This window comes from Podarcis gaigeae (genome assembly GCF_964106915.1).
Source record: "Podarcis gaigeae genome assembly, chromosome: 7".
Taxonomy (NCBI): Eukaryota; Metazoa; Chordata; class Lepidosauria; order Squamata; family Lacertidae; genus Podarcis; species Podarcis gaigeae.
This window is the reverse complement of record NC_139683.1, coordinates 69186270-69209829: the sequence shown is the minus strand read 5'-3', so window position 1 is coordinate 69209829 and position 23560 is coordinate 69186270. Positions and strand designations below refer to the sequence as shown.

The 23560-nt window shown below is 42.7% G+C and overlaps 1 long non-coding RNA gene across 2 annotated transcripts; it reads left to right on the top strand.

Moving 5' to 3' along the window:
* Positions 1 to 13263: 13263 nt before the first annotated feature.
* On the top strand, positions 13264 to 21838 carry LOC310849507. Of its 2 annotated transcripts, XR_014566941.1 has the most exons (4): positions 13264 to 13342; positions 16425 to 16601; positions 19358 to 19433; positions 21724 to 21838. It is a non-coding gene; the product is annotated as an uncharacterized lncRNA (long non-coding RNA). The 2 variants fall into 2 exon arrangements; XR_014566942.1 differs by lacking the exon at positions 21724 to 21838 and having other exon boundaries at positions 19358 to 19481.
* The last annotated feature ends 1722 nt before the right edge of the window (positions 21839 to 23560 follow it).

Genomic DNA, 23560 nt, shown 5'->3' with positions numbered 1-23560 from the left:
AGACCCCTTTTCCATAGGTTTGAATATGTCATGAGTACAGCAATTCCCTGCCTTCACTTAAACAAAATTCTGTGCTAAATTCTTTGGGAGGCCAATAAGTTGTGTGCATTTGTTTGTTTGTTTGTTTCTAAATGGCGCAATGACATCCCTACACATGTTGGAAGTGATGTCCCCCTGAAATAGTGTAATTATACGTTGTCTGCAAAATTGGGTGTCAGAATATTGCTTTCTTGTAATAATGGTGTTAACCCTTGCTGCGAAGAGCACTCTTGGTGAAACTAAATGACATTTATGTTGCTCTCTTATTGACAGTGCATTCCACCCCCTCTCAGATATGGAGTTGTTTTATGGATTTACAGTAGAGCAAACAGCACAAAGCAATCTCAGACAAATTGACTCTAAAGCCAGCCATGCTGAAAGAAAGGTGGAGGAGTGTTATTACTGATGTCGTTGGGCAGCAGTAACTCTTCTGGACTCCAGGACTGGACAAATTTATTATAAAGATACTCCTAGCTGCATAGAGGTTACACTGTAATTTGCAGTGCAAAGCCAGGGTGGACTATTGTCTGAAATGTTTTTTGGGTGTAGCCAGAGACTGATAACTCAGAGGAGTTAGCAACCCTCATTTACATGGATAGGACATACCAGTATTTTAACTAAATTATTTGCTCAGGGCCAGATGAGAAGTCATAAGAGACACAGAGCTGACACTGTTTTGTGTCTTTTCTCCCTTTGCTCCTTGTAATGTCTGACAAATGATGCATGATGTTTCATCATTATAATGTCCTCAGGCTGTGCATTGCTAGACCCCATGAACCAAAAAGGACTTGAAGGCAAAGCCTTGCCCAGTATTTTGCTGCACTCTATGGGGCCACAGCGCCGCCGGGCAAAGGCACCCGTGCTTATTGGGCATGGAATGGGAATGGGGCTTCTCTCTATTTCCATCTTTCATACGCACACAGGCACTTCTGTCTGCTCCCTCACCCTTTCCATCCTCAGGCTCTCTGGCATCATGGAGGAGGGCAGACCCTCCAAATGTCCCTGTTTTCCAGGGACAGTCCTAGATTTACAGAAGCCATCCTGGTTTCTTATTTGATCCCCGAGGGTCTTCTACTGGTCTTCTGCTGGTTTCCTCACTTCAAGAAGCAGAGTTACAGGGAACCAGGCTGAGGGCCTTCTTGGTAGTGGCACCCTCCCTGTGGAACATCCTCCCTTCAGATGTCAAGGAAAATAAAGAACTATACAACCTTTAGAAGACATCTGAAGGCAGCCCTGTATCAGGAAGTTTTTAATGTTTGAAGTTTTACTATGTTTTTATATATGCTGTAAGCCACCCAGAGTGGCTGGGGAAACCCAGACAGATGGGCGGGATATCATCATCATCATCATCATGCTGGAATGTTCTGCTTTTCCTTAGGACATCCAGATTTTCATCAGAGAAATGTTGGAGGGTATGGGAGGGCAGCCAGCACTGGGGCTGGTTCTTTCTCCATATGCAACCTCTGAAGTAGCACACATAGACTCAGCCCATGCTTCATGACCACACTGTGGGAAGCATGGAATAGGGAACATAGGAACACAGAAAGCTGCCTAATGTGCCAGATCAACAGTCCATCTGTCTTCGTATTGTCTATTTTGACACCCACCAGCTCTCCAGGGTGTCTTTGCCAGCTCTAGCTAGAGGCTCTAGGGATTGAACTGAGAACCTTCTCCATGCAAAGCAGCTGTCCTGCCATTGAACAATGGCCCTTCCTCAAGGGTAAGAGGATCAGCACATAAAAGGTGGGAGAGGGGACTTAAGAATGCATGGAACACTAATTTTGCAGTATTTACACAAATAAATAATAAAACTAAGTCCTCTGTAACAGGGACTGCCATTCACTACCCTTTTTTTTTAATGTTCTTCATGGTGGAGAGAGAAATTTCCACATACTGAAAATAACAATAAGGAAAAGAGAGAGGAAAAACTCTGCACATGTGATTTGCAGATTTTTAAAAAAAATAACTTAAAAATGAGAGTAATGCGACATTGTTGGCAAAACTGAAGGAATGCAGCAGAATGTGTTATAAAGGTTGCTGAAACAGATTCATTTGCTCACATGGAAACCGTTTAAACTTATATTACCATTTCAAAACTCCTGGCAGATGCTTGTTTGATTTGTAGCAGCCATCAGTGACCTACGAGATAGGCATTTGCCTTCTGCGCCGCAGTTGCACTTGGAAACTTGTCAGCGGTCAGATGGTGGGAGGTACGGCCAGGCTGTACATGATCCAAGAAGCATAAAGTCTGATGCATAACCACAGCAGATAATCCTATATCCTAAAAATCTGGAGGGTCAAAGGCAATCTGAATTTCTAGCCCAGATGAATGCATGGGGGATGTGAAATATGGCAGATGTTGCATGAACTTTTCAAAGCAGCAGTTCACCAGAGGGGTGCTTCATGTAGAAACAGGCTGCAGTTGATCATGCCCATTGGGGTGGTTAATGTCAGTGCCCAATGTCTCTAGTAAAGGTAAAGGGTCCCCTGACCATTAGGTCCAGTCGTGGCCGACTCTGGGGTTGCAGCACTCATCTCGCTTTACTGGCCGAGGGAGCCGGCGAACAACTTCCGGGTCATGTGGCCAGCATGACTAAGCCACTTCTGGCAAACCAGAGCAGCGCACGGAAATGCTGTTTACCTTCCCGCCGGAGCAGTACCTATTTATCTACTTGCATTTTGACGTGCTTTTGAACTGCTAGGTTGGCAGGAGCAGGGACCAAGCAATGGGAGCTCACCCCATTGCGGGGATTCAAACTGCCAACCTTCTGATTGGCAAGTCCTAGGCTCTGTGGTTTAACCCACAGCGCCACCTGCATCCATATTCAGCCAGTCACCTGCATTCTGCCTGCACAGTACAGGAAGCTCCCATTGAAGTTCTTTATCTTGCCACAGAGGTGAGTTAAAGCTTAAGATCCAAAAAGAATCCAGCAACCTAAAACAAAAAATGAGCATAATAAATATGTCTTTAACAGCATTTGTTGGACAATGTTCACGTCTAAGCTCAAGATGCAAATGCAACTGTTGCAAGATGCAAGTGCAACTGTTTTTTGGGAAACAGTTGGAAACATTTTGTTTTCCAGTAGGAGGGAAATGTCCCTTTGCCTTAGATGGTTATTTTGCTTTCTGTAAAATCTATCTTCGGTTACTTTTTGTTTTATTTTGAAAACTATTTTTAGCTATTTCTACTACATGTCTGTAAAAAAAAAACATTGTAAAGCCTTCATGAGAATTCATTAAAATTTAAATCTGTATTTATCCCACTAAACAAGTCTGCCTGTAGTTTTGCCTAATATACACATTTTTTGCAAAACAAATTTCCATCATAGAACACATTTTGTACCTTATTTTATGAAAATATTCATTTAGGACTAAACTCCAAAAAGCAAGTTAGTAGTATGTTGCACACTGATGAAAAATATGTTGAGTTTTCTTTTTTTTAAGGGTATTGCTTCACTGACAAAATTAGCTCTTAAACCATTAGAATTATCAGACTTTTACCTGCTTATTTTTTCTGCAGAGACCTAGTAGTTTTATAAGAAGTTTGATTTGCAATTGTTTTAACGTTGCCTGTGAAATAATATGCATAGTCTGACATCCAATGTGTTTTTAGGGTACAATCCTACAAACACCTACCTTGGAATCAGTCTCCTTGAAGTCCATAGCATTTACTTCTGAGAAGATGTGTGTAGGATTGTAGTCAGAAACTATGACGAAACTTGTGAAGCTCTACCAACCAAGCATTTTCTGACTTTTATTCATTTTTTCCTGCTCTGTTTTTCTTTCACTTGCAGTGAAACATTTTGCAAGAATCCCAGCAGAGCAGTCGTATACTTGCTTCCCTTACAGTCTCTCCAGGAGCCTACAAGAAAATAATATTTTTTTTAAAAAAATGAATTGCTGCAGGAAAAAGAAATGGACAGCACTTTTTCTCCCTTGCTTCACTTCAGATCACGTGACAACATTTAAACATAGGGTGCCGTGTTCAAGAGAGACAACTCCTTCTTCCACTAACAACTACTTCTGCCCTTGATGGGAGTCACCTTGTGCATGGATGCAAAAATATTGCTGATGGATGAACTTCAAAAGCTTCAGAAGTTCAGTTCAGTTCAGGTGAGCACCAGAGCATCAATTTGCTGTGCAAACCTTATTTGAACTGTCCCCGCCTACTGAGCCTGCAAAATACTGTGATGGGAAATGTCACAAGAATAGATTACCTTTGCAAGATGTTCAGTGCCGCATCTCAGTCTGATTGTTCCTTGAACTTAGCACAAGAAAATAATAATTCTTCTCAATTATGGGTCACATCTGAGTTTTATATCCCTGGTGTGCAGGTAGGGTGGGTGAAATTGAGCCAGTTCATTGCTACTCTGTCTTATTTTGCTGCATTGTTTGAATGATGATTGACAAAATGGGTGTGAAGTGCTTTGAATGCTTCAAAGTGCTAAATAAATGTGTTTTTCCCCATTGTTTTCCTTTAGAAGAAGTGCTTTGTGGATGCAATGATCTGCAAATTCAGAATGAACAGGAGAAGGGAAGGGAAACTCTGGAGTTTGAGCAATCATTGGGCAGGATTCATCTAATCAGCGGATGGCCTGTGCAAGGATTCTGCTTGTGAAGCAGAGTTAATCTCCTCCTTCCACTGTGCCCCCTTCCCAAATTGGCTCATGGGGGTCAGGATAACCTCCAGAGTAGCACAGGAGGGGGAGAGTGGGTGGATCATTCTGTCCGGCAAACTGGAATGCTGGAAAATCCAAGTGGCTACAAAAGAAATAACTTTCATAAAATTAATTTTTGACCCAATATTTTTTTTCTATTAAATTACACTTAAGATATATTAGTTCAGCACCACAAAATGATTTCTTATATGATCGCAGCCACAAGAAATCATTGCACTAAATATTGAAAAATGCTGCCAGCTCCTACCATTTTGGGGTGGGAAATCAAAATCGATGAAGACACCATTGTGTTCATGTTGACAAATCATATTAGCATCAAAGAGGGAAGCCAATACTGTAATCAATTCAACCAAATTAGAAACGCTTTATTGAGCACCTTCTTCTACAGATGTTACTTGTATAGTCAATATGTTGGAAAAAATAGATACTTTAGTGCATTTGAATTGGAATAATTTTGTTTTCAAATGTGCATACACACACACACGGTTGTATCTAAGTAATTCTCAGAACGCACTCATTTAATTCAATGGACTTAAGTTAATCAGAGTTATTTAAATCCACTGATGGACCTAGAATAAAAAGTTGGGATGATCAGATGATACAAAAGATGGGGCTCTTTCCCCCCACAATGCAATTGTGTATGGTTGTCCATCACTTGAACCTGCCCATTTGATCTGCTTGCCCCTTTTGTTCCAGGTTTCATGTTCAGATGGTATTGTTCTTATATGTAAGTATGTTAGGCTAAACTGAGTTCATAAAAAACATTCAATGTGCACAGATGGGTGGTGTCAAGAACTGAAGACTTTGTTTCATCCTATAAGGAATGTCAAACCTAGACAGCATCTTAAAAAGCAGACATATCACCTTGGCAACAAAGGTCCGTATAGTAAAAGCTATGGTTTTCCCAGTAGTGGTGTATGGAAGTAAGAGCTGGACCATAAAGAAGGCTGATCGCCGAAGAATTGATGCTTTTGAATTATGGTGCTGGAGGAGACTCTTGAGAGTCCCATGGACTGCAAGAAGATCAAACCTATCCATTCTTAAGGAAATCAGCCCTGAGTGCTCACTGGAAGGACAGATCGGGAAGCTGAGGCTCCAATACTTTGGCCACCTCGTGAGAAGAGAAGACTCCCTGGAAAATACCCTGATGTTGGGAAAGATTGAGGGCACAAGGAGAAGGGGACAACAGAGGTTGAGATGGTTGGACAGTGTTCTCGAAGCTACCAGCATGAGTTTGACCAAACTGTGGGAGGCAGTGGAAGACAGGAGTGCCTGGCGTGCTCTGGTCTGTGGGGTCAACAAGAGTCGGACACGACTAAATGACTAAACAACAACATAGGGCAAGGACAGCTAACCTGGTGCCTCTGAATGTTATTGGACTCCAACTCCCATCAGTCCCCAGCTAGCATAGCCAATGGGAAGAGGTGGTGGAAGTAGTATTTTAGCAACATCTGGAGGGCTACACATTTGCCACTCCTGCCATAGAGTGTAAACTGACATAAACACTGCCAGTGCAAACATGAATTAAATAACTGGATGATTTGTACTAGTGAAATGTATCGTTACAGAGCACTGTGTAGCCTATAAACAAAGATCTGAGTGGAATTTTCCATTACCAACTATGTCACAGAGGAGGTCGTTGGAGAATTGGAGCAGGATTATAAAGCCTAATTAATGATCACAAGTTAAAATAAATAAGAAATGAAACGAAACCTCTTTTGAACAGGGGTTTCATGCCAAGATGTTCTAGTGAGAAAACTGCTCTCCCTCTGAGCTCTGACAATGTTTATTCAATGCAAAATGCTACTTCTTCACTAGATGGGTCGTGACTTTAATATGCAACCTCTGTCAACATTTTGCCACACCGAGAACAAACTTAGTGTGAGGCAGGAGGCCGCCTTTTAGCTATCTTTCTTCTGCCGGGGGTCTCAGATTTATATTTCAGGGAGGAATATACTGCTTTTCATCATCTGGTCACTCAAATCCCATAAAACAAAGCTTGATGTTTGACAGAGCTTTGTTCTTAGTCTCCAACAGAGAGGCTGATGCCCATGTAACTTAAGAAAACTCTGGCCCTTTAATATTTAACAATGCAAAGCTAAGTGGTATCTTAATTATAAATAACAGCAAGTTGCCGAAACTACAGTGGTATTGGAAACCTATTATGGCCTAGAATTCTTCAGAGAGAGATAATGTTTTAAATGCACGTATTTAATGCAGGGCACAGTTGTTTCCAGCGATGTTCCGTTTCTTAGCAAATCTTTCTGTCTGTCTTTTCTTGAACTGCTTCACCACTGTGTGGGAGCACCATGTGTAAAGTGAAATAGAGGAGATGCTAGCAGACTGGAGAACCTTTCACCTTTTATTTCATAGGTAAAGGTAAAGGGACCCCTGACCATTAGGTCCAGTCGTGGCCAACTCTGGGGTTGCGGCACTCATGTCGCTTTATTGGCCAAGGGAGCTGGCTTACAGCTTCTGGGTCACGTGGCCAGCATGACTAAGCCGCTTCTGGCAAACCAGAGCAGCGCACAGAAATGCCATTTACCTTCCTGCCGGAGCGGTACCTATAGGGCATTCCAAATGTCCCTTCTCCCTAAAAATAGCAAGGAGGGGACTCACTCTTTCTCCCTACTTTAAGAATGTGCAAGTGCCTTTGTGACATCAGCAACCACTGCTCCAATCCCCACTTTTAATCCCACTGGGTTCAAGCAAGCTGTTTTCTTAAAAACTAGCAGTAGCAACAGCAGAGTTGGCAGGTAGATTTTTCCTTCTTACTTCCTTGGCATTTAGTGGGTATTTGGAGGTCTTTCAACAGGAGAAAAAGGAGACGCTAGTTGACAGCATCAAAGCCACAGATGTAGGTACAGTTACCTCCAGGTAAGAGCAGAATTGGAGAGAAATCCACTCCACTCAACAGTGGGGAGGAGTTGCAGTGGACCACATGGCCACCCACTCCCCTCTGGGGGCAGGGGACAGAGTCCCACATCACCCAGTGGCTCCTGGCCATGCCATCACCCAGCCAGCCAATCCACTGACTGGGGGGCGTGGCCAGACCCCATTTAAACAGAGGCGTTAGCCGGAGAGCTTCCTCTCGGCTCGCTTCCTCAATCTCCCTCCCGCACTCCCTAATTTGCAGGTTTCAACTTTGGCCTTGCTATGGACCGCAGCTGGACGCCATTGAGGGGCCTGGTAGGATTTTTTCCACTTGGCAGATTGGCATGGGCCATTTGGTTTTTGCCTACCTCGTAGCAATCATCACAACTTTGTAAGGTTTGGTGGTTAGGCATTGGTTGATCTTATGATGGGGAAGGGGAGGTGTGGCCATTATCTGCCCCTCCAAGCTTAAGGGTATTCTGTTAAAGGAATCTGGGGGTGTGGATCTTGCCCGAAGTCCGGGGCTAGGCTAGGGCCATGCCACGACCCTGTCAGGAACCCAGGGGGAGCTTGAGTTGGTTTGTATCAACGGGGCTCCCCCTATCGGTGGTTGACCCTTACCAGACTCTCTGCACGATGGGCAGAAGTCAGATATAGTCATGTCAATTCCAATGCCTAAGCCAATACCGCTCACATTCTGTAACCAATTAAGTTGTGGCCAAAATTTGCCCAATAATATTAACCTAATATCCATGTCCTTGTGTCTCATTCATTCACGAGTGGATGGTTTTGGGGTCTCAACACGCAACTGCTGCTCCTGTCCCCATTGCTACACCTGACAAATAAAGGGAAGGAGGGAATTATTCTCTGTGTCAGATTACAATCTTATCCGGAGAAGAACTCTGGGAATGGCAATGCTCACTTTGGATGGGAGGCAAGCTTAATGAGTGTCTAAGCTTCAACTCTATATTTTCAATGACGGAATTATGAGCTTCAGTGACATCACTGTTAGCAACCATTGCACATCACACTGTCAGGAAAGGGGCAAAGACTGCCAGTGCTTTCCATGGCCATAGCAATGGACCACATGGCAGCAGGCAGATGAAGGTCTCAAGAGATGGAGAGACTGGCAATGGCTCTGAAATGAGGGCTGAAACTGCACTTTTGCATCCTTAAAGCAAGGGGAGAAGAGTGATACTAATCTCTGCTGTTCCTAGGGAGAAGGGCCATTTGAAGGGTTCTTCCAGGTAAAAGGCCAAAGGAATGATAGGTGAAGCAAAGCCAACTGGCATGGACACTTGGGCCTGGGGCTCACCTAACCACTAAATCACCACCCCTTCTTACGGGTATGTTTGGATGCCTTGTGCCTTCTTCAGGTTTTGGAGGTCCCATGGGCAAGAAAACCTGGGAGAGTTCACTTCCTCTTCACTGTTGTCACAGCTCCTCAGCCATGGTACTCTCTGCAGTTGGACCCAAGAGGGCAAGACAGTTGGAGAATGTGCCATCTCACTGTTCTTTGCTCCATCTCCTCACTCTTTGTCGCCGCTCACTTCCTTAGATAGAAGAGGGTGGTGGAAAGGCAGCAAGCAGAAGGGCGAGGAGCAACAAGGACACAGGGCTCCAAGGCGTGGAAGAGCTGCAGTTGCTGGCATGATACACAGCATCCCTGCTCATCTCCACCATTTGGTAGCACATAGCCAGCTGGCAAATGATGGCACTTAAGGCTGACATAGGCTTTTCAGTTAGACACTCGCCCTGGGTGAGTTTGGCCTGCCATAACATGCTGTGCAGTTTCAGCCGGGAAGACAAAAACATAAAACTCGTGGACAGACAGATGACCCCTTTCTTTCTTTATATTGTCCCACAGCATTTTGACAGGGCCTTAAATCTAAGGCAATGGAGATAGTGGACTATTTGCCAATTTGCAGTAGGGTGACCTCTTGCTGGATCGGTTTGCCTGCGCAAAAATGAGCAATCAGGTTGACGATGCAAATGAGATCAAAATTAGAACTCTGTATCACTAATGAGCCCCCAGAGGTTGCCTGGACTGGAAGGATACATTTATTTCTGATGGATGTGGCCCAAAAAGACTGCTGCAGATACAGGAGCCTTGAAGCTACACATTTATATTCTTGGAAAGGCCACATGCCTGAAACTCCTGGAGATCATGTTGAGCTAAACCGCAGATCATAAACTATACCAAATGAATGAGAAAGAAAATTATCTGACATTTTGTGTCTACATCGCCTCGTCCTTCATAGCCATCCAAGGAGATGTATGAGCTCAGTGGGTTTTTTTTTCTGCTGTGGAGCTTCTATCAAGTCTTTCTTTCTCATTCTCTCTCTCTTTCCCCCTCTCCCCCTCCTTTTCTCTTTCTCTCTCTGATTGAAGGCTTGATAGTGTAGATGAAGAAAATATCAGATGTTGGACTTTGTGGCTCAGGGAACTTAAAGGAAGAAAGAGCGCTGCAGCCTCAGTGAGCAGGAAACTTGTCAAATGACAAATGGCTTCATTAGATTCATACTGAAAACAGATAGAAGTTCAGTTTTTTAAAAAAAGGAGTGGCACAGCTAGGATTTTCTTCAGTGCAAAGAGTCCAAGCTTGCTTGTGAATTCTTCTAAAGCACAGATTGCTACACTACCATCAGACTGTGTTGCACATATGCCTGCCTGCCTGCCTGCCTGCCTGCCTGCCTGCCTGCCTGCCTGCCTGCCTGCCTGCATTTGTTGCTTAGTCATTTAGTCATGTCTGACTCTTCATGACCCCACAGACCAGAGCACCCCAGGCACTTCTGTCTTCCACTCCCTCATGCAGTTTGGTCAAACTCATGCTGGTAGCTTCAAGAACACTATCCAACCATCTCGTCCTCTGCCGTCCCCTTCTCCTTGTGCCCTCCATCTTTCCCAACATCAGGGTCTTTTCCAGGGAGTCTTCTCTTCTCATCAGGTGGCCAAAGTATTGGAGCCTCAGCTTCATGATCTGTCCTTCCAGTGAGCACTCAGGGCTGATTTCCTTAAGAATGGATAGGTTTGATCTTCTTGCAGTCCATGGGACTCTCAAGAGTCTCTTCCAGCACCATAATTCAAAAACATCAATTCTTCGGCGATCAGCCTTTTTTATGGTCCAGCTCTCACTTCCATACATCACTACTGGGACTACTGGGAAAACCATAGCTTTTACTATACGGACCTTTGTTGGCAAGGTGATGTCTCCCCTCCAATAAAAATAGGGACATCACACACAAAACACCTGGGTCCTAGCCCCATGACCAAAGTGACTTTTTGCAGAAACTGGCTTTACCCAAGATGTGTGAATATGTGCGAGCAGGTGAATAGTGATTCTTACTGAGGTCTTTAGTTTGTTAGAGATCAGAGATCATTTATATTAGCACTTCAGGTGAAAGCCAGATTGTTTATTGATCATTTTCAGTCAGAAGGGAGCAGTAATGTGATTCCTGTGATCCCAGCTTTATCTTAGATATTATCATGAAACACTCAGATCCTCAGCATGGATTGTGTTGGTTCTTTTGATGTTTGGAAGCAGTTCTAAATTTCTTGGAGAAATGATGCCTTCCTATAGGAAATGTAGAATATGCAACTGTTGTAAGTAGTAGTACTTAGACAGTGGATTTGGTTATTAGGTAACACAATTGTTTCTGGCAGCCGTCGCTTTGTTGTAAGAAAATCTGGAAGGCTGGGAACATGTGGATAATGGAAGATAGTACAAAATTATATAAAACAGCTCAAAAACTGGGTTCAGCCTGAGGTCACATGCAATAACCACCAATTCATGAATGGCATGGTCCTAAGCAGTTGGGGAGAGATGTTTCTTTAATTCAAGGGGAGTGGGAAAATCACAGGAATTCAATGAAGTATGAATGGATGCATGGCCTTAATTCTGATCACAACAAACCTGCAACATAGGTCTTGATTATTCCCATTTCACAGAAGGAGACCTGGCCCTGAGAGATAGTGATTTGCTAGTGAGAATTCAGCAGGGGCTGCATCCAGCACAACTTTCTGTCTGCTGAATCACAATGGCTCTTGATCATGAGATCGTAAGGATGGGACAATCTGTAAATTTGAGATTCTCTCCATTTCTCATCCCTTCCAATCTAAAGTGGAGGTCTCTACATTTCTGCTTTTTTCTTCCTTTTTTCCAAAAGGTCCTCATGAAAATTCACTGGCACCTTAGTGTGTACAGTGGTACCTCTGGTTATGAACTTAATTTGTTCCGGAGGTCCGTTCTTAACCTGAAACTGTTCTTAATCTGAGGTACCACTTTAGCTAATGGGGCCTCCCACTGCCACCGCCGTGTGAGTTCTGTTCTCATCCTGAGGTAAAGTTCTTAACCCAAGATACTACTTCAGGGTTAGCGGAGTCTGTAACCCGTAGTGTTTGTAAACTGTGGTGTTTGTAACCCGAGGTCCCACAGAGATAAGAAAACAAGAGTTGCTATGTTGTCGGGAGAGGTCACTTTGTGGTTTGCATGGAGAAGCCATTTTCAACAGAGCCCAGTGATGGAACCACGCAGTCGTATTGAGGCAGCACTGGTTGTTGAAATTTTGTGCCCCTAACAATTTCGTGCCTGGGGCAACTTCCCCTGTGGCCCACCTGCACCACTCTGCAGTGTTGCCTAACACACATTTTTTGCAAAGCAATTTCCTCTGTGTGATGCATTTTCCTATGTTACTTTTGCTAATATATGCACTTTTATGCGGACTTTACCACAGTATATGCATTTTTGTATGCATGACTTGGCTAGAGAACTGCACTGCAAGACATGGAGAAATGCAAATTCTGTCTTTTTTTTCTGATAAAATATTTATTAAAGATTTTCTTAATACAATAAAGAAGAAAATACAAAAGAACAACAAAAAAGAAAGAAAAAGCACTTACATCTTATACAAAAAGCATACCACAACCAAATCAATTAGATAATAACCATATTTTCTTCGCTTTTTGGACTTCCTCACATCTCTCGTTCCTGCGTTCCTGGTTTATAAAACTTTAACCAGCAAATTATCACCTTGTTTCAATTCTTATTTTATAATTTTCCAATATTGTGTCCCTAGCTTTAGATACTTTTATCCAAACCTTAAATACTTAATTTAGACATAATATTTATCCAAAATTTATCTTTTCTTAAATTTCACTTATCTTCATAATCTTTTCAACTAGCTTAGTGGTGCCATGTTATTTACAATCTTGCATCTTTCTTAACACTCATACAATTTGCAATGTTTTTGTAAATAGTCCTTAAATTTCTTCCAGTCCTCTTCCACTGCTTCCTCTCCCAGGTCTCGGATTCTGCCAGTCATTTCTGCTAGTTCCATATAGTCTAACAGTTGCATCTGCCATTCTTCCAGTGTGGGCAAGTCTTGGGTTTTCCAATATTTGGCGACAAGTATCCTTGCTGCTGTTGTTGCATACATAAAGAATGTTCGGTCCTTCTTTAACACCCTCTGGCCAACAATGCCCAAAAGGAAGGCCTCTGGTTTCTTAGAAATGCAAATTCTGAAAGAGAGCTGTGTTTCAGTTCATGCATTGTTTTGGAAAGTCTGAATCAGGGAGGTTCAGCTTTAAAGGCAAGCTAAGGGGGTACCGTAATCCTATAGCAAGCTCCATGCAGATGAGCAATCTACAATGTAGTGGATCACTGGCTCAGGCAGCTGGGTCAGGCTGGGCCAGCATTAAGCCTCCAACCTCAGCTCAGCTGAAGATATGCTAGCATAACTTGCTCATCCCAGGTCATGAAGCTGAGCTGAAGCTGGCTGAACTGAGGTTGGTATAAGTCCCACCCACCCCCACCCCCGGGATATTTTTGGAGCATGGCAGGGACAGGATCAGAGCAGGAAGGGATTTCGGCTGGATCCTAAGCCTGTTCATCTTGGTCACATGATGTGGCAACCCAGCAAATTCCACTATTTGAAAGGCTTCCTCCTCCTCTGCTAGGTTTAGGTAGGGTTGCCATATTTCAAAAACTGAAAATCTGGACACAAAAGTTGTTGAATTTTGGGGGGGCGAAGTTGTTTATCTTTTTTTTAGCTCCCCCCAGCTATTTTTTAGGAAATTTGCCAAAATCTACACTTCTGACATGGGTTGACATACGTCCTGGACATTTCAATGATTTCCACCTGGACACTGCTTACAACAGTCGGATCCCAGCTGTGAAATTTTGGACATATGGCAAACCTAGTTTAGGCAGAGAAGCAGTGGAAGCCCCACTGCTGATTGGGGTTTGAATTTCATGTAATTTTACACCCACATGATTTACAGCTTCTTGTGCATAGGATTGCTCCTTAAAGAGATTTTCTTCCACATCCCCAGGTCATGGAAGGGGAATTGTCTGTGGCTCGTCTCTTGAGTCATATGGCATTATTATTCTTCAGCCCCGAACACAACGAGAAGCTTCAAGAAATAGGAAACCACACATTATGCATGTGATTTTAAACCAAATTGTTAGATCAATTTGTAAACTACTTTAGGAGACAGGTTTTCCCTCGAGGGCAGTCTCTCCTATGGAACACACTGTGTGGCAGATAACCTGACAGAATAACTTTGAACACTTGTCTGATGTAAGCACACCCAAAAGCCCTGCAGGGAAGCAGAGCATTTAGCAGGATTGCTATATCTGGAAAGGAAATCTGACGTGTTAAATTCCACCTTTTCGACGATTCACACCGTAGCTTCTTAGCAGGATGCAGGAGAAAGGGTGAAATTCATTTTGAATGAATAAGACATGGCTTGAATGAAATACTCTGTGATTGGTTTTGTGCGTGTGTGTTTAATTGCTTCCTATTCATGCCTTTGAAACTAAAATATGACCAGAATTTGTAACTATCTATTAGAAGAGATTGGGAGTAATTGTTAGAGGAATCTTACTGTTTTGACACTGTGCTATTATCATTTCAACTCTTGTGTTGGTTGCAAAAGCGGGTGGGTGTGTTGTTTGTGGTGTAGTTTCATAAGTCACTTTCTAATTACAACTATCCAGGCAGAAAGGGAGGGGGGTAATGTATAGATTGCTAGAGCATGGGGGATAAAATACAAATGAATCCTGATTTAGACCATAAAACATAATGATTAAGAGAAGAACCTCCATGCCTATATTTTCTAAGAAACCACATAATGTATTTTCCATTCAGGAGAGGAGACGTATTCAAAAGCAGCCAGGACCACAGGTGCTAAACTGTTTGTATTTTCAGGTGAAAAGAATCTGAAGAATGATTGTTTCCATTGAAATCAATGCTTTTCAAAACAAACAAAAAACAAAAAACAAATTTAACTTATAGTGAGAACAGAGCTGGCTAACAGGTAGAGATGCTTGAAGAATATGATCTTTGAAAATTCCAATGCAAAACTCACCTAACCCAAACCTTCTGGATGAATGTGCCAACTGGAATGTCACTGACTATTGAACTTCACACATCTTCAAATGTTCAGATGCAGTTCTCAGATCAAGATAGTTTTTAATAATAAAATAATAATATGGATAGATAGATATATATTTTGAAATAATAGAAATGGACAAAGGAGTGCCCTGCAGCAGGCATGATTGGATTCCCAACCCTACCTGGTCCATAGTGTTCTCTGTAGGGAAGCCACTTGCAAACCAGCCCCGTGCATGTGGGGTGGGCATGAAGCCCGCAATCCCACCTCCTCTCCAGTTCAGAAGTGGCTTTCTCAGAAAGGAGACTTGGGAGATGGGCTTCTACCTTCTCTCAGCAGTCAGGGTAGTCCTGCTTCTTCAGGATAATCCTGCTTCTTTCCACAAGGTTTTCCCACCCAATGCCTGCCTCTCCTCCCTGCCTGACACCCTACCCCCCACGACAGCCACAGATTACTCAGGTAGCTAATCCTACACTTGAGTAGGAACATGGCAGAGACACATGCCTGACTGGCATGTTCCCTCCCTCCTGGCCGATCATTCGGGAGCTACAAAAGCTTTCTTCTGCCCGAACATCACAGCGACCGATGCCAACAGACATTGGCACACTTAGGGATCCACAGAGTCTTTGCAGCCTGCAGCATGGCTCCCTCTCTCTCTCTCTAGCATCAGACAGCAAAGAGAAAGAACAAAGGACAATAGTCCCACTTGACAGAACACAGTAACACAAACATCCTGTCTCCATCATTTTCCACTCTGTGGAGTCGAAACATATACCATCATTTGATAGACAACAATCCCATGACTGCAATCATGGAGCAGGAATTCTAACACCAACCTGACTGGTACTGAACTTGGCTGTGTTTCCCCAACTCATCCAACCCCCAACCCCTCTGAATATTCTAGATTTGGCTCAGGACCCTGTTGAATCTGGTGCACACGTTCCTATTAATTACACTACGATACTTATCGTGAAGCAGGAAAACAGAAAAGAAGATAGCCTCCCATTCCTGTGCACAGTGATCTCGATAAAAAAAATGTGGTCCACACACATTAAATGGGAAAAAGAGACATACTAGCATACTGCACATTAAATATAATGGGCAGTTTAACCCTGAAACTGTTTGATGGGACAAGACAGATATGACGGCCAATGCTTTTAAGCTGAAAAGAGAAGCACTCTTCACATAAAGTCTTGCTTGGCCTGGATATCAGCCGCCTGTTGCCATGATCAGTTTCATTTGGTCAGTACCAATCGCTAAAGGATGTCACTGATCATGTGCAATAAAGCAGTATTAGGTCCTGAGCACATCTGGGATTAAGCCATGGACTCGACTCCTTTACTGAGAACTCATTTTTGCCAGTCAGGTCTGATTAAAGGCTGAAGAAACCAATTTCAGCCCACTTTACTTTCCTGTGTTTCTCATTGTTTATTTCATTAGGACGGTGTCTGGCCCTGGGACTCTGGCGCTGCCTAGCAGGAGATGCCACGGGCTCATCCCTTCAGTGATTGATTGCACTGACTGCAAAGCAGTATTGAAAACAGCCTCTCAGTTAAGTCGCATTTGTCAGACTTCTCTGCAAAATTCCTGCATCAGAAGCTCTGTGGAGGAATGCAGGTAAAGAAATGATTTAGAAACGTTTGGGAACAGCAGAATGAGAATGAGAATGCTGACATTTGGTTGAGAGGGGTGGCATTTGGTGCCAAAAATACACCCCTCAACAAAACCCTGTGTCAGAATGTCCTTCATTGTCACTCTCTTCAGGGAGAGAGAAGCCAATCAGGAAACATATAGTGAGTGAGATAATATATCTACATAATCAATCATATCTGTTTATGCAAAGAAATGGAGGATCACACTGTTTCCTGTGTGAATGGGATGATGCTCCTTCTGCTTTGCTGCCATAGCTTCATTGCTTCTGGATCTCTGGACAGCAGGTGGCTGTTCTCAGTGAAGAAGCTTCCAGCTCAGCAATGACATCATTTCCCCAGGCTGGCCATTGGATCTTTCTTTTTTTATATATAATAATTTTTATTGGTTTTTCAATTTTTTACAACAAAGCAACACCAAACAAGACACAACAAACACATAAAGAACACAACAAATACATAGATTTTACTTTCTTAACCTCATTTTCATAAGCCTCTTTTCTCAGACTTCCCCATACCTTCCCTTTTTGCATCCTAATTTTACAAATTTTCCAGCAATCCTTTTAGTCAATTAAAATTTAACTTGTTCTCATTTCAAATTCGCTTTAAATCAAAAAAGAAAAAGATAAGCATAGCTGTAATTATACATCTTCCTTTCCCTTGACACTTTAACACTCCTCCAGTTTATAGCCATTTTTAAGATATACTTTAAATTTCTTCCAATCTTCCTCCACAGTCTCTTTCTCCTGGTCGCGAATTCTGCCAGTCAATTCTGCCAGTCCCATGTAGTCAATCACTTTAGCCTGCCACTCTTCCAGCGTGGGTAGCTCTTGTGTCTTCCAATATTTTGCTAGAAGAATCCTTGCTGCCGTTGTGGCGTACATAAAAAAGATCTTATCCCTCCTTGGCACCAATTGGCCGACCATGCCCAAGAGGAAAGCCTCCGGTTTCTTATGAAAAGTGCACTTAAGTACTTTCTTAATTTCGTTATAGATCATTTCCCAAAAGGCTTTAATCTTTGGGCAGGTCCACCAAAGGTGGAAGAAGGTGCCTTCGGTCTCATTACATTTCCAACATTTGTTATTGGGCAGATGGTAAATCTTCGCAAGCTTGACTGGGGTCATGTACCACCTGTAAATCATTTTCATAATATTTTCTCTTAAGGCATTACATGCCGTAAATTTAATACCTGTGGTCCACAACTGTTCCCAGTCAGCAAACATAATATCATGACCTAAGTCCTGCGCCCATCTAACCATAGCTGACTTAACTGTCTCATCAATTGTATTCCACTTCAACAACAAGTTATACATTCTTGATAGGTTCTTAGTATTTGGTTCTAACAATTCAGTTTCTAATTTCGACTTTTCCACCTGGAATCCGAGTTTCCTGTCTTGTTTAAAGGCCTCCATTATTTGAAAATAATGGAGCCAATCTCGTACCTTGGACTTGATTTTCTCAAAACTCTGTAATTTAAATTCACCACTTTCGAATTCTAAAATCTCAGCGTATTTCGGCCAGTTAGTTCTCATATTGAGTTTCTTCACCTCTTTAGCCTCCATTGGTGATAGCCACCTGGGAGTTTTATTTTCCAGCAAATCCTTGTACCGAGTCCAAACATTATACAGTGCTTTCCTAACAATATGGTTTTTAAAGCCCTTGTGAACCTTAACCTTGTCATACCAAATATATGGCCATTGGATCTTTCTGGGCAGAAAGGACTAAAGGCTTCCTGGTGCAGCTGAGCCTTGCTTGAGCAGCTCCTCGACTTATGTAGGGTCCTTGATGGTTTGGAACCACGATCTTCCTGGGTTCTAGATCATGCTGGAAGCCTCCATGAGTAAAGAAGGCTTCCCACACAGAGGCTGTGTGGAGAACAACAAAATCTGTCATAGGGGACAGTGCCAAGGAGCATGCCCTCACTTCCCTCACCAAGCATGTGATTGGAATCATGTGTGGGGCGACACCTAAAAAGTTCTTCACATGATGCATGGGGCTCATAGCCATTGGGCTGTATTCAGCTAAGTAATACTCAGAGCAGGGCCATTGAAATTAATAGAGCTAAGTTAAGTATGTCCATTGATATCACTGAGCCTACTCTGAGTTGAAATTAACTGGATACTGCCAATTTTCAATACTACTACTACTACTACTAATAATAATAATAATATCCCGCACATCTGGCTGGGTTGTCCCGGTCATTCTGGGCAGCTTACAGCACATATAAAAACATAATAAAACATCAAACATAAAAACCTTCTGATACAGGGCTGCCTTCAGATGTCTTCTAAAAGTTGTGTAGTTGTTTATTTCCTTGACATCTGATGGGAGGGCGTTCCACAGGCCGGGCACCACTACCAAGAGGGCCTTCTGCCTGATTCCCTGTAACTTCACTTCTTGCAGTGAGGGAACCACCAGAAGCCACTCAGAGCTGGACCTCAGTGTCCGGGCTGAACAATGGGGGTAGAGATTCACTTTCAGGTATACAGGGCCAAAGCCATGTAGGGCTTTAAAGATCAACACCAACACTTTGAACTGTGCTTGGAAACATACTGGGAGCCAGTGAAATGAATACATGCTGGTGGATAGACTTTTGCCAAGAACTCTTTCTGCAGTCGGCTCTCTCTCATGTCCTTTCTCTGTGGGTCATTCTTGGAGCTCTACCTGATGCCTATCCTGCCAGTGTAGCTGCTGATGAGTACATCCCATCTTTTCTCTTCACAGCTAAGGAGAAGAGATAATGTTGCACCTAGTTATGAGATACTCATGGAGAGCAAATAGATCCATGCTGTCAACATTGGTTTGTATCCCATGCTTGTCCTGCTTAGAGTAAATGCATTGGATTACATTACCATGACTAACTTAGGTCCATTAACTTCGATAGGCCTACTCGTAGGACTAACATTAGATTCAGCCCATGGTTTTAAGAAATATTTTGTACCGATGCAGGTGAAAAAATCATCTGAGCAAATTGAGATGCTAGACCAATGATGTCCAATTCAAATGCTGTGCTAGGACATATTTAGGCAAGTCGATACAATATGTGAAAATTTGGTTACTGTACCCAGATGTTCTCAGCAGTCCTTTTGAGGACAGACTTTGTTCTTTTGAACTAGTACTTGGATAGACCACCAAAGCTTCCATATGCTGACCTACTCTAACAAAAGCACAAAAGCTAAACATGAAAGTCAATCTTCTGGGTTGACCACTTTATTTATAGTACTTATTCAGCCTGGAGTCTTCTCTTAATATAATAAGCTTTGGTCATATTTCAGACACCTGTCTCTATCCACTTAAAGCAGCCTTTGCCTGATGGACACTAAATAGGTTATTTGCTGCAGTGCTTTTGCTGACAGTAATAGATATGGACAGGAGCATCCTTTATGAGGCAAGATTGAAGTTTTGGTCCCACCAGATTTGAGATGGAGACTTGCCACAGCTCAGATTCCACCATTGCTATTAAGAGAGATTTCAGCAGCCAGATGGTTAGGGAGAATATTGAGTTTCATGTGCACTTCTTAAAGATTAGTGATTTGTGGAAGTGGATGCTGTTACCTACACTTTATCTGTGAAGTGAAGGTAATGCTCAATGACACAAGACCAAAACGTGTCTTATATAATGTGTTTTGTTTTATTGTGACTGTCATTATCCCCATCCTAATTTGTCCCATGAAAGTTTACAGTTTCACTTCCAGATGCTGCAACTTAAATAGGATGCTATTGCATCCTACAATGATTTTTGAGACAATGGAGTGATTGTATGTAATTCCTCTGCTGTGTCAATATGAACCTATGCAGAGGTGGAAATTATCTGGAACATACCTATAGCTCAGAATGTAAAAGCAAATACTGTATGTCAATATGGAATTTATGCAATGACGTATCTAAGCCGGCGTTCCCCAGTCTTCTGAGTCTCAAGGCATACTTTATTTTTCTGAATTAAACCAGAGGTACACGTTAAAAGCTTTAGACGGCACAGGAGTAATAATTACTGGTCCTCACCCAAAGGGTCATCTTATCCAACCCCCTTTGATGTATTGTCTGTCTCCATTTGCCATCTTGAATCCCTACTCTTCATGGAGCAACAAGAGATATCCCTGAGGTCATTCACTGCCCAGATTTTTTTCTTCTGCTTCATTTTGATCCATGGATGATTTTCGTCCTCTGCTGCTACAGAGATGGAACTGTTTTAACAGAAATCTGATTTAGTCTTAATTTTAAAGGCAAACACTCTGAATATGCACTTTCCAAAACAACAAAAGAACCCAAATATAGCTGCTTTGGATGTCATTAGACTACCACTCTCATCATCCCTGACCATTGGCCATGATTGCTGGGGCAAATTGGAAGTTGCGGGTATAACAATGTGTGGAGAGCTATAGGTTCCTCACTCCTGGTTCAGCCAGTACTTCTGGAGCTCACAAACATGGTCTGAAGAGAACAGTCAGTAACTGGTACCAAGAGACATGATAATGGCACAAATAGATGTCTACTCAATGTATAGCCCCATAAAATTAAATAGAGCTTATTCCCCAATAGATGGGCATCAGATTGCAGCCTAAAATCACTAAAATAAAAGAGGTTTTCCCTCTTTGCGCTCCCTCACCATCCAAATGATTCTTCTTCAGGTAAAAAAAAAAAATGCACAAGCTCTAACCTATAATATGCTAACGTTATATAAATATGCACATGCACTTCTACAGTTTATGACTTCATAGAAGAGTGCAGTTTCGAGCCTTAATAGGCAGTGGTATGATTCTCCTGGAAGAATAACATTAGTAAAATGTCATTATGTAGCTGTAGATGATAAACAGGGACTTCTTGAAGTCATATCCAATGCATAATTGTCCAGACAGAAACAAAACTGTTTATATACCCACATGCGGCATTTTAAATACGTGTCTGACTTTCATTTTCCAAAATGCTCTCATTTCACACATCAAGGCTGCAATTGCCTGCACATATCTGCTCAGAAGTAAACCCCATTGTGTTCAATGGCGCTTACTCTCAGGTAAGTAAGCATTGGACTGCAGCCTTATACACTATAATTATACTAAGGCAAACAATAAATAAAAAGCTTCATTTTCTAGGAACAATCGTCTTATTACCATAGATGTGTGCAAGAACTGTAAAATTGATGTGCCAAGATCTTTTCAACCTTCCTTTAAAGGACACAGGAGATTTTCTTCGACAAGAGCACGGCGCGAGGTCACATTTGTTGGCATTAACTTACTTCCTTGTTGTGTGTACGATGGATCCATCCCTTAATCCTAGCCAGGATCCTGGAAGACTCTGATTTACAAACTAGTTTATCCCTGGTCTTCATGTGGATTAGCGAGATAACATGCACTCTGGGATGAAGACCCAGATAGTACTTTTGCTGTATGTCTGCATAGAACCAGAGAAATGAAAGCTGAAAGCTGAAAGCCTCTGATGTCTAATCTCAGAAATCCCCTGTATACAAGTACATTAGCACATCATTATTGAAACCACAACAATGCCATTGGAATGATGCTGATATAGTGCAGCCTTTGTAAACCAGAGACCCTCCAGATGTTTCAGCTATGTCTCCCAGCATCCATGCTGGTTGGGGCTGTTCAGATCTGTAATGCTTTAGCATCTGTAGGGCACCAGGTTGGGGAAAACCAACAGAATGACAAATACATGCATTTATATGCACATTTCCCTCTTACACATCAGGGCTGCAATTGCCTGCACATATCTGCTCAGAAGTTAACCCCATTGTGTTCAATGGGGCTTACTCTCAGGTAAGTAAGCAGTGGACTTACATTCACTTTTTTCCATTCAGGTTTTGGGGGACTGCATGGCAAAAAAACTGGGACATGGGTGGTGCTGTGGGTTAAACTACTGAGCTTCTTGGGCTTGCCGATCCGAAGGTCGACGGTTCAAATCCCCGGAACGGGGTGAGCTTCCGTTGCTCAGTCCCAGCTCCTGCCAACCTAGCAGTTTGAAAGCACGTCAAAGTGCAAGTAGATAAATAGGTACTGCTCCAGCGGGAAGGTAAACGGCATTTCCGTGCGCTGCTCTGGTTTGCCAGAAGCGGCTTAAGTCATGCTGGCCACATGACCCGGAAGCTGTACGCTGGCTCCCTCGGCCAATAATGCAAGATGAGCGCCGCAACCCCAGAGTCGATCATGACTGGACCTAATGGTCAGGGGTCCCTTTACCTTTACAGCAAAAACTGGAGAAGGGTGAATTCCATTGCATTGCTGTGTTTCATTTCTTGCATTGATTGTGTGAATTTGAGAAGCTCGCATAATGAACTGAACCCAGTTTCTCCCCCAGCCCTTCTCTCCTGTTCTTATAACACTGGGGGAGCCATTCACCCTCCCCCTATGCTTGAAGTAGATTCACCAGAGACCAGCCACTGCCATCTTAAAAAAGGGACATTAAAAGACACAGCATGGTAATTGACAAGGTCAAAAAAGTGTACAGCAGTCCTTAATCACAATCAGTACACAGAGCCATTCTGTAAGTTTTTCAATAGGCATTCCATTCTCCCGATGAAGTGATTCATTACCTAAGCAGTTAGTCAAAATAGCCATTAGGGACACAATGTGGGTTGGCTTTTTCTGCAGTCCTTTCTGAGAGTTTTAAGAGTTCCAAGGCCTTGCAGTGGTGTGCAGAACAGCAGCAAAGCAAATAAGAACTCGCAGCATTTATAACACAATTTACATCCTATCTCACAATCGCAGAATTGGAAAGGAAGTTAGATGTCGTCTAGTCCAACCTCCTGTTTAAAGAAGGATCTGCAATGCAGGGTGCAACCACAAAATATCTAACAGATGGTCAGCCTCTGTTTTAAATATTTCCTATTTACCTATGAAGGTTGCTGGATTATCGAATCATTGCCTGTTTAGTTATAAAACTTGCTGCAAAATAGGCTCATCGGGGTGCCAATAACAG